Source organism: Urocampus carinirostris, chromosome 4 (assembly GCF_059441175.1).
Source record: "Urocampus carinirostris isolate Australia breed hairy pipefish chromosome 4, RoL_Ucar_1.0, whole genome shotgun sequence".
In the NCBI taxonomy this organism is placed as follows: Eukaryota; Metazoa; Chordata; class Actinopteri; order Syngnathiformes; family Syngnathidae; genus Urocampus; species Urocampus carinirostris.
The window spans coordinates 25,135,920-25,146,331 of record NC_142352.1 but is presented as its reverse complement, the minus strand read 5'-3'; the positions used below and the strand labels follow the sequence as shown (position 1 = coordinate 25,146,331).

The window sequence follows — 10,412 nt, the reverse complement described above, 5'->3', positions numbered from 1 at the left end:
TCAAGAAAATTGGAACATTTAATCATGAAGGAAAGTTGGAGGAAGGCCTTGTTGCCTTGTGATTTCGAGCGAACAACGCGCCAGTGTTGAATCGGTGGCGTGGAGGCCGGTGGCAGCTTTATGCATCATCTAACAGCAGGATAAGCGAGCATGTAGCTTTCCATTTCCTTCGCTGCTCTTCACTTACTCACTAACTTTCTTTTTTTATGCCCTGCTCAAAGCTATAAATGTCAGTTTGCTGTGTCTGTGCACTACCCACAGGAGGGGGGCAGTACTTGACTCACTGTGCTATCCTTCTTGTTTAGTACATTGTTTTTTTAACCAGTGTGCACTAGTGTGCCATTGGACTTTGTCAAGTATGGCGCCGGAAATTCCCAAATTTTATCTTTGCATGGCAATGTTGAGTGTTGTTTTTCTTCCAATGATAAGTGAATTAACTGTAATATTCGTCCATATCAGTGGAGGGCAGTAGATTACCATTTTTTGGTTTCTTTTATAAACAAATTATCAGATCATGAGATAGTATAGGGACTAATTTTGTTCAATGAGGCTTTTTAAATTCCTGTGTTCCGACAGTCAAAATCACCGGCACTGTGTTATTGAAAATGCAGAAAAATCTCCTAAATGATATCAATTCATCCATCCATTATCTGCACCGCTTATCCTCAGTAGGGTCGCGGAGGTGCTGGAGCACATCCCAGGTGTCTACGGGCAGTGGGCACACACAGTCAGTCACAGAAAACACAACTCACTCGCTCATTCACACCAAGGGACAATTTGAACCGGCCAATTAAACTGAAATGCATGTTTTTGAAATGTAAGAAGAAACCAGAGAGCCCGGGCGAAACCCACGTAAGCACGGGGAGAACATGCAAACTTCACACAGGAATGTTTGATCCCATGACCTCAGGACTGTGCCGCACATGCGCTAACCACGGCGCTGCCGTGCTGCCCACTCCGAAATTACAATTTAACTTCAAATGTTTTGACTTTTCCTATATTGGTCCCGACATTAGAAACAATTAAATCTTTTTCTTCACATTTTCATGTCATCTGTAAAAAAGAAAAAAGGTACAAAGATGGTCCTTAAAATGAAAACAACACAAGGGTTAAAACCGTATAGAATGTTGCACATTTTGCTGCTTTCCTTTTAAAAAAGATGTTAGGACAGAGTAAACTATTTTTTCCACTGGCAATTTTTTTGTTGTTGCTAATTTTAGGTATTGTTTTTGAAATGTGTCTGTAAAAATAATGTAAAATAGAGTTTAAGTTAAAACAAAGGTTAAAACATATTAACAATCTAAATTGCAGCAAATCTATTACCCTAAAACATTTTTATTTTGTTTAAAACACTTTTTAAGATTACCCAGCCCAAAAACTAAATAATAAAAAATACATGCATAAATTAAATTCAAAGTGTTTATTGTCATATGCACAGTGAAAAAACACATATCCTTGCAGAACAAAGTTCTTACTTTGCTATCCACACAGAAAGTAAGAAACTGTATATGTGCATACATAAAATAATGTTAAAAATATCAAAAAGATAAGAATACAAGATTAACTCAAGATAAGTTAAGGCAATAATATGAAAAAAAGATATAACAGCAGATACAAGTCTGGTGGCAGAGGGATAAAAAGAATTCTTTAGACGGGTTGTTCTGCATTTCGCACTCCTGTACCTCCGTCCTGAGCGCAGAAGTGTAAAAAGACTGTGTTGTTTGGGTGTGGTCTTTAATGATGGAAGCAGCCCTCCCGTGGAATCTGTGGTGGTATATGCTCTGCACAGAAGGTAGCGGAGTCCTCGTGACCATCTGAGCATTCTTAACCACTCTTTGCAGGCATCTGAGGTTGATGGCTGTGATGCTGCCGTACCAAACAGTGATGCAGCTGGTCAAGATGCTCTCCACGATGCAGCTGTAGACGTTGCTGAGGATATTGCTTGACATTCCAAACTTCTTCAGCGCTCCTCAGGAAAAACAGTCGCTGTTGAGCTTTTCTGACCAGCTGTGTGGTGTTGAGGGTCCATGTGAGGTCCTAAGTGATATGCATGTGAGGTACTTATAGCTGCTCACTCATTCTATTTAAACTTTTAGGTTTAGGTGGTTATGGTCTTAATGGTTTGTGCTTTGGCAGAGGGAGAGGTTAAAGATCGAGGTAAAAACATTTTGATCTGCAACCTCAGCGGAAGTTTTTAAATCTAGACTTAAGACACTCTTTTATTCAATTCAAGTCAAGTCAAATCACATCTATTTATATAGCCCTTAATCACAAAAATGGCTCGAAGGACTGTACAGGATTACAATTACAAAATTGCACAATTACCCGATCCCAAACCAGCACGCGGGCAAGGAACAACCCAAAAACCTCAGTGTGAGGAAAAAAGAGAAACCTTGAGAAAGGACCTCACATGAGGTAATCCCCCCTCCAGGATTGACCAGGGTGAATAACAATTAGCATTACTGTACAGACAATAGTAAACATTAGGTAAGATGTTGAAACATAGCTTGTGATTGATTCCCTCCTCATATTTTGTATTGTGCTGTTGTTTTTTTCTGACTGCATGGCTGGTGGGGATACGAGGGAGAATGGCAATTTGAGATGAGACAGTGGACCAGCGTCTGACCTGAAACATGTCAACGCCTGCATCGACCAGCCGGCAGAGATGGGAAGCTGCATCGTTATTGTTATGGACCTTTTGGACTATTTTACAGGCTTGAGGCGTCGTTGTTGTCATGCACTTTCCGGACAAAATTCAACTTTTTATCTGAGTGTTCTCTTTTATTGATGTTTAATATGTTTGGGTACACTTACCCAATGCATGTTGGTTTAAGATCAGGCAATGGTGGAATTAAAGTCCGGTGCAGTCCTTTGAGAATATTTTGTGATGAAGGGCTATACAAATAAATGTGACTTGACTTGACTTGATAATGGCCAATATGTTCTAGCAAACCACGTCACCCAGGTAAAATGTCCGCCAATGCTGGGCCAAATGCTATTGTTTTAATAGAAGAAGTAGCCAAAGGTGCCACGCACTAAGAAAAGGGCTCACGCCAGGACATCAGAGGACAGGATTTATTGAAATAATGATACCAAGTGAGAGAAAACAAAATCCGAAGAAAGTCTTCCTGGATCGGACGAAAGGGGGGAGTATACGTGAGGTGAGTGTGGGACTGGAGACACTGGTCTTCAGCAAGGACTATGTCTAGAAGCAAAAGGGGAGGCAAAGGGGATAGCACGACAATCAAGCAAAATTAGGAGATGAAATCAAGAATACAAAATGGATGGGTCAAACGTGGAACAGCTTTGACTTACCACAAATGATCAATGTTCAGGCACCGATTGCTTGTTCCCAGCAGATTTTGAAGGATGCAGTCTTGATTGGAAGCAGCTATGGCGGGGTTGATTGTGATTCTCCCGATCTGTGCTGGCTGAGGTGGAACTCTGGCCAAGCAGTGTGTGAGAGGAACAAGGGGCCCTGTCTTGACGGGGAGGTGTCATAACACCACTTTCATCATTATTTTTGGTATTTATTGGGGTTGCCTTGACACAAAACCTAGCTAAAGACACTCACGGAGACTTAAAAAAACAATTGTGTCAACTTAAACGAAAATCGGTTTATCCGTTTTAGAGTTAATAAACCACACATACACACACACACACACACACACACACACACACACACACACACACACACACACACACACACACACACACACACACACACACACACACACACACACACACACACACACACACACACACACACTAAAACAGGATTTAGAAATAAATACAGATTCAAATAGATTAGATAGATTGATTATCTCACCTTGAGTTAGCTCATTATATTTAAAGGGATAGTGTAATATTTATTTTCGCTTAGTGGTACTAAAAACGTTTTGAATACTAGGCCAAAATACATGAACTATCATACCAATGTTATTTTTTATAAAAAAAAAAAAAAAACGTAAGTCGAGAAATTAGTACCTTTCCACACCATGGAATGCCCACCTTGGTGCCATGCATGGCAACATTTTTGTTCCCCGCTCTTTTGCCTAAAATTAACAGCGCCAGTGGGGCCGCGATTATCCCCAGTCTACTATTACTCAGAGAGAGGGGGCCTCAAGAAAACCAAATTTTTGTCATGCATGGTAGCTCTTGTTTTTCATTCTTTCGACTGAGAACCTCACCCATTTGGCCGCTATTCCACGATAATTAGTCAAGAGAGTTATTTAGTTTAATGCGCAGTGGCTCTTTTTTTGTTTAGTTTTTTGCTTATATTGAACAGGATACATACGGCAGCAAACCATTATCCCTTGTCAACGACTACTGAGAGAGGGGGCAAAGAGAGCAAACTTGTGTTATTTACGGCAGGTCTTTTTTTTTACGTTCTTTTCAGTCCTCTTGCTTCCTCGATCCATTATACTCGCTCAACTGTTGCTGTAGGCGGGTGGATGACAGAACACCTTTTAAAATGGAAGGGTGGCTACTTGGCCAAATTTTGCATATCGTCGTCACCAAGTGACTACAATGAACGGAATATTTAGATACTGCATCTGGAAACAAAATTGGCAAAGATCGACAAATACATGATATAATACATAAAAGCTGCCGCACATGTTTCTGTATTTTGTTTTAAAATGGCACACTAACCAAACATATAATGCAAGTAAAAATTCAATACAAAATAACATAAATACTCGCAGAATTTGTCAAAGTCTAAATAAATGGATTACATTGTGTTTTAATGCTTATGCTAGGAAAAAAAAATCTCTATATAATTAATTTGAATGGTAATAATGTTTTACATTGGAACTCATCATCCTTCTTATTTACTTTCCTGCAAGCAGCGGAGATTAGATATGATGCAATTTCCCCTCGCCTGACTATTTTTTGTTGTCATTTTTTCCCTTTTTTTACTGAGTGCTGTTGCGGTCTTGCCTCGCCGCTAATCTTGTCAGGAGATTATACTTTGTTGGCCTTTATCTGATTCTCAGCGTTCTCATAAATAACAAAAGCTTCTGATGTTATCCATTACTGAGTGTGGAACACACAAAAGATGTGGATTTTTTTAAGGCCTGCAGCCCGAGCACTTGTTTGTAATCCATCTCAATTAGTTCATCTACTGATGTACAAATGGATGTATATTAGAAATAATATGTTTCAAGGTCAAAGAGGAGGAAGAGGACCAAACTCTAGACCCCCAAAAAAGACCCCCAGCAGTTTTACCAGCCTTATGCGGCACCATTTTAGAGACTGACCTGCCTGTTAACACTTCATAATGTCAACCCGATAAAAAAAAAAAAAAGAAATTCTCCTAGGTAACATCTTGGAGTGATGAAAAAAATGGTTCTGCAACCGACCTTTTCACAATTTCCTTAGGGGTGTGATAAAGTTGTGGGTGTTTTTTTTTTTTTTTTCCGGATTGTAATGATGCTGTGTTGAGTCGAGTGGGTGAAAATCATGTTTTTATATGAGTGGCATAAGGATAGATGGTAAAACCTTTTTGTTATCATTCAATTAATGTCAAAGCAAATAAACTGAGATTTTCTTTTTGGGTGTCTAACAATGTTGATCTTAATCCCTTATTTATGCAGTTAATGGGGACAAGATCCCCCGTTGTATGTGAAAAGAACAAAATAGTCCCTCTAAGTTTAACATGTGGTCTGCCAGCCTCCGCTCACAGCAATTGTCCACTGCGATAATGGATCGCAATGGCATGTTTTAGTGGACTGAAAAAAAGTGCTCAGCTCTCAGCAATAGTCGATAGGGTATAAGGAAACACGACCAAATGGGTGATGTTTATTTTAGGCATAAAATAACAGGAAAAAACAGATGCCAAACATGACAGATATGTGCTCTACCAGCCCCCTATGTTAACTATTGGCTACTGGGGATAATGAATCATATCCGTACAGGCGCTGTTCAATGTAGGTGAGACAAAGTTGCCAGGCACAAATTAGTTCACTTGACCCACACTCACAGTAATAGTCAACCGGGTAAAATGGATCACAGCCAAAAGTGTGCAGTTCAATTTAGGCGGGTCACATCCGCACCGATTAGTGGCCAGTGTGCCAGCCTCTCTTCTCACTGTAAGTTGACTGGAAATAATGGACCACAGCAACAACTGTGTAATTCATTTTAGGCAGGCCAGAATGGCATGCTTTCTGACATGCGTGCCTTCTTCTTATTACGGCTCACAGCAATATGGGATTGGGGATAACAGATTGTGACTGGACGGGGGTAGTTCCTTTTAGGCATGGATACAAAAATAAAAGAGCCAACGAGCCCGACTAAAGTGTGCTATGACGGGCTCAAATCACAGCAATATGCAATCAGGGATAATGGATAACCACCACACAAGCACAGTTCACCTTTTGCCGGGAAGAACGGTAAAAAAAGAGCTGCCAAGCTTGAGCAAAATCCAAACCAAGACAAGTTTAAAATGATTTTGCTTCTCTCTTTAGCATTACTGCAAGTATTGAGATATATAGCTAATAATAACTGTGCAAAATATACAGTATTGGACCACAATAACTTGGAAAGTCTTTACAAAGCACACACAATTGTGAACGGGATAAACAGAAATAAAGACATTGTGAGAGGGAGTTCAGCCAATAGCAAATCGGCCTCTTGATGAAGTGGTGACGCAAACCAATAGTGCAAATATATGAAATCTATCCATAGAGGATAGGCATATTCGTGGCGTAATTCGTCATACACAAAAACTCCTTAAAGTTTGAACTTTGTTCATTTTTGGCCCCTAAAATAATATGTCAATTATGTTGTATGGTGGGATAAACATTCCTCATCGGAACTTGAAAATATCCTAAGGTAAGAGGAGGTCTACTGTTGATAACTAAAAACAGGTAATCCAAATAAATGCGAGCAAAATCAAGACTTGAGTTTTCCTAGCTGGAAAAACATGTTAGCTTGAATACCGAACAGTACAATCCTAAACAGGCCACGAGAACTTTGTCCACTCAGCGCAAACAAACTTTCTTGTTCAAGTGGAGCTTACCTGATCGTATTGTTTACCATGATCGTTCTATTTTTGCGCAAAGATCAAAGTGGACCAAATTAGACACGCAAACACTGATGAATTCCGACGCCAAGGTTAGCTAGCTTGAATAAGTTCAATCGTAATGAGGGATAAAAAACAGTCAAGGGGTTTATTTGTCAATTCTTCTGGGATGTTGTTATTGTGAGAAAAAGGTAAGAAAGGGCTTTTGTTGACGCAAATCACTACCTAGGTTTTTGTTTTTTCGTTATTATTATTAGCCAGTGAAGGATAATAATCGTGTTTCACTCCACGCAAGCCTTGTTGAACACACTTGCGTTTGTTTTGAGTTTTTAACGTTTGTGTTTCAAAACAATAAAATGTAAAGCTAAAAGCATGGAAGAAAGGGTTTCTTACCTACATATTTTAGCAGCTTTAGATATGTGCTCCCATTTAGGATTTATTTGAAGTTAGAATTTGTCAACAAAACGATCGAAATTTGGCTTCATATTCTGCTCACTGGAAAATGAAATACTGAACAGAGTTTCAACGCCTGTCAAGTCGTCCCACTTCCGGTTTAATTTTTAACCCCCCAAAATATAAAAAATACAAGAATCAATGAATAAATTAATGTGGACGTATAGCCTATTATACAGTCATCTTAAAATGAAAAAGAAGAAAAAAATTAAAGAAAAAAACAAACGAAAACACAGACATAAATCTGTCCATTATATGTCTTTGTCCAACGTCCTTGTTTTACCCCTGAATTATGATAACAACTGAATAGATACATTACAAATAGATATCTAGCCCAATATCACGTTCTCTAAAATATATACAGTATATATACAATTCATATGAAACAAGTGTACAAGTACAATACAATTTGTTCAAAGATGTGTGTTCTGCCCAACTTCCAGTTTCATGTGTGTGCTCACAAAAAAAGCAAAAAAGAAACTAACCTATAACAACTTACAAAACAATCATAAAAAAAATAAAAAATGGGGATATATGTGTCGTCCAACTGTTTATCTGTTTGCCCTTAAATATCTGTCTATCCATCCATCCATCCATCCATCCATCCATCCATCCATCCATCCATCCATCCATCCATCCATCCATCCATCCATCCATTCATCCATCCATCCATCCACCTATCCATTTTCTTGTGTTGTACAACTTCCTGTTTCATATCTGGCCTCGGAAAAATATCATAGATACATGTGTATAGATATATAATTTTACTGTTATTTAAAAAAAGAAAGAAAATAATATAAATACAAATAAGAAAAAAATGAATGTGGAAATAAAATTGATTTTACTGTGATTAAAAAAATGCCAAAAATATATGGCTGAGTGGTCAGCACATTTGCGGCACAGTTCTGAAGTCATGGGATCCAATCCAGGCCTTCCTGTACGAGTTTGCATGTTCTCCCCAAAGATAGCTGGGATGGGCTCCAGTATATATCTCATCTCATCTCATTAGCTGCACCGCTTATCCTCAGTAGGGTCGCGGGGGTGCTGGAGCCCATCCCAGCAATCATCGGGCAGTGGGCAGGGGACACCCTGAACTGGTTGCCAGCCAATCGCAGGGCACATAGGGACAGACAACTCACTCGCTCATTCACACCTAGGGACAGTTTGGACCGGCCAATTCACCTGAAATGCATGTTTTTGGAATGTGGGAGGAAACCGGAGTGCCCGGAGGAAACCCACGCAAGCATGGGGAGAACATACAAACTCCGCTCAGGAAGTCTGGAGCTGGATTTGAACCCACCCAGGAGGTTCCCATGACTTGAACTGTGCCGCACATGCGCTAACCACTGCCCCGCCGTGCTGCCCTCCAGTATATATATATATATATATATATATATATATATATATATATATATATATATATATATATATATATATATATATATATATATATATATATATATATATATATATATATATATATATATGTCAGGCAGGACGGAAGGAAAACTGAGATCACTTGCACTCGTTTCTTGGTTTTTATTTGAAGGAAGGAATGACAAGACGTGATTCTTCGATCCGTTGTCTGACGGAGGGACGAAGCTTGCCAGGCGGGCGAAGGCTTGGCGGGAATGGTCGCGGACAGGCGGTATCGTCGTGTTGTTGGTCGGGGCTGGAGAAGAAGGGCGTCGTAGTGTTCGGAAATGTGGTCAGGAATCAGACAGGCAGGGCAGATCGTAGGCAAATTCTGAAACGGGTCGGTAACGGAGATTAGGTAGAAAAACAGGAGGCAGGCAAAGAGTCGGTGGTACGGGCTTTCTGAGCAGATGGCAACAGATCGCATAGTACAATCAGACAAGTTGTTTCCGGAAGCTGAGGATTTAAATGGAAAGGGTGCGCCAATCACCTGTCCTGGCTGTTGGCTCCAAATCCTGAGCACAGGTGTTCCCAATCCGGGTGATTGTGACACCCATTCCAGCTGTTGCGCCCAGGAAAGAGGTTCACGGGAAACCAGGCAGCGGAGAGCCGTCTCCAGATCTTGATTGAGGCGTTCAGATTGTTCATTAGATTGCTGATGGAACCCGGACTAAAGGCTGACCGAGGCCCCCAGGAGACGGCAGAACTCTTTCCAAAATCCCAAGGCAAATTGAGGACCTCAGTCCGAAACAATGTCTTTTGGGATTCCATGGAGGCGGATGACATGCAGCTGGACCACCTGCTCCGTCTCCTTGGCGGACGGAAGTTTGGGCAAGGCCACAGAGTGGACCTTTTTGCTGAACCGATCCACAATCGTCAACATGGTTGTCATCCCTTCCGAGACAGGCAGCCCAGTAACGAAGTCCAAGGAGATGTTAGACCAAGGACGGCTGGAGACTGGTAAAGGTTGAAGCAATCCGGCAGGGGGGCGATTTGAAGCTTTCTGCCGGGCACAGGTTTGGCAAGCCCCGACGTACTCCTGGACGTCCTTTGCCAATGAGGGCCACCAGAAACGTCGGGCCAGGAAGTTGCTGGTGCGGGTAGCACCCGGGTGATAGGAGAGACGAGAGTCGTGCCCCCATTGAAGGACCTCCGACCGTAGAGCTTCCGGGATGAATAGCCGCCCCTTTGGGCAAGTACTGGGGCCTGCTTGGTCCTGGAGGGCCTCCCTGACGCGGTCCTCGATGTCCCAGGTGAGTGTGGCCAGTACCCGGGAATCAGGAAGGATGGCTGTCGGACCGTGGGAATGATCGTCTCTAAGTGTGTTTATCATTGCATAATTTATCAATCAAATAATTCTAATCTAAATTTTTACCTTTTAAGTTATTGTCATATACATTTTTAGTGCATCGTATTGTACTGTGTTTTTGTACTGTAGTTATGTGGTATGGGTTCTATGTCTTGCAGTGATGCTAAAGGGAGAAGGAAAGACATGATAACCATTAACACCAAGCTTTCA

At 40.9% G+C, this 10,412-nt stretch overlaps 1 long non-coding RNA gene across 1 annotated transcript; it reads right to left on the bottom strand.

Annotated features, from left to right (window-relative positions):
- Positions 1–1,480: 1,480 nt before the first annotated feature.
- Positions 1,481–7,545, bottom strand: LOC148367136 (uncharacterized). The gene is made up of 4 exons (XR_015850273.1): positions 7,418–7,545; positions 3,316–3,478; positions 1,876–3,205; positions 1,481–1,781 (listed from the first exon to the last, which is right to left on the bottom strand). It is a non-coding gene; the product is annotated as an uncharacterized LOC148367136 (long non-coding RNA).
- Positions 7,546–10,412: the final 2,867 nt, after the last annotated feature.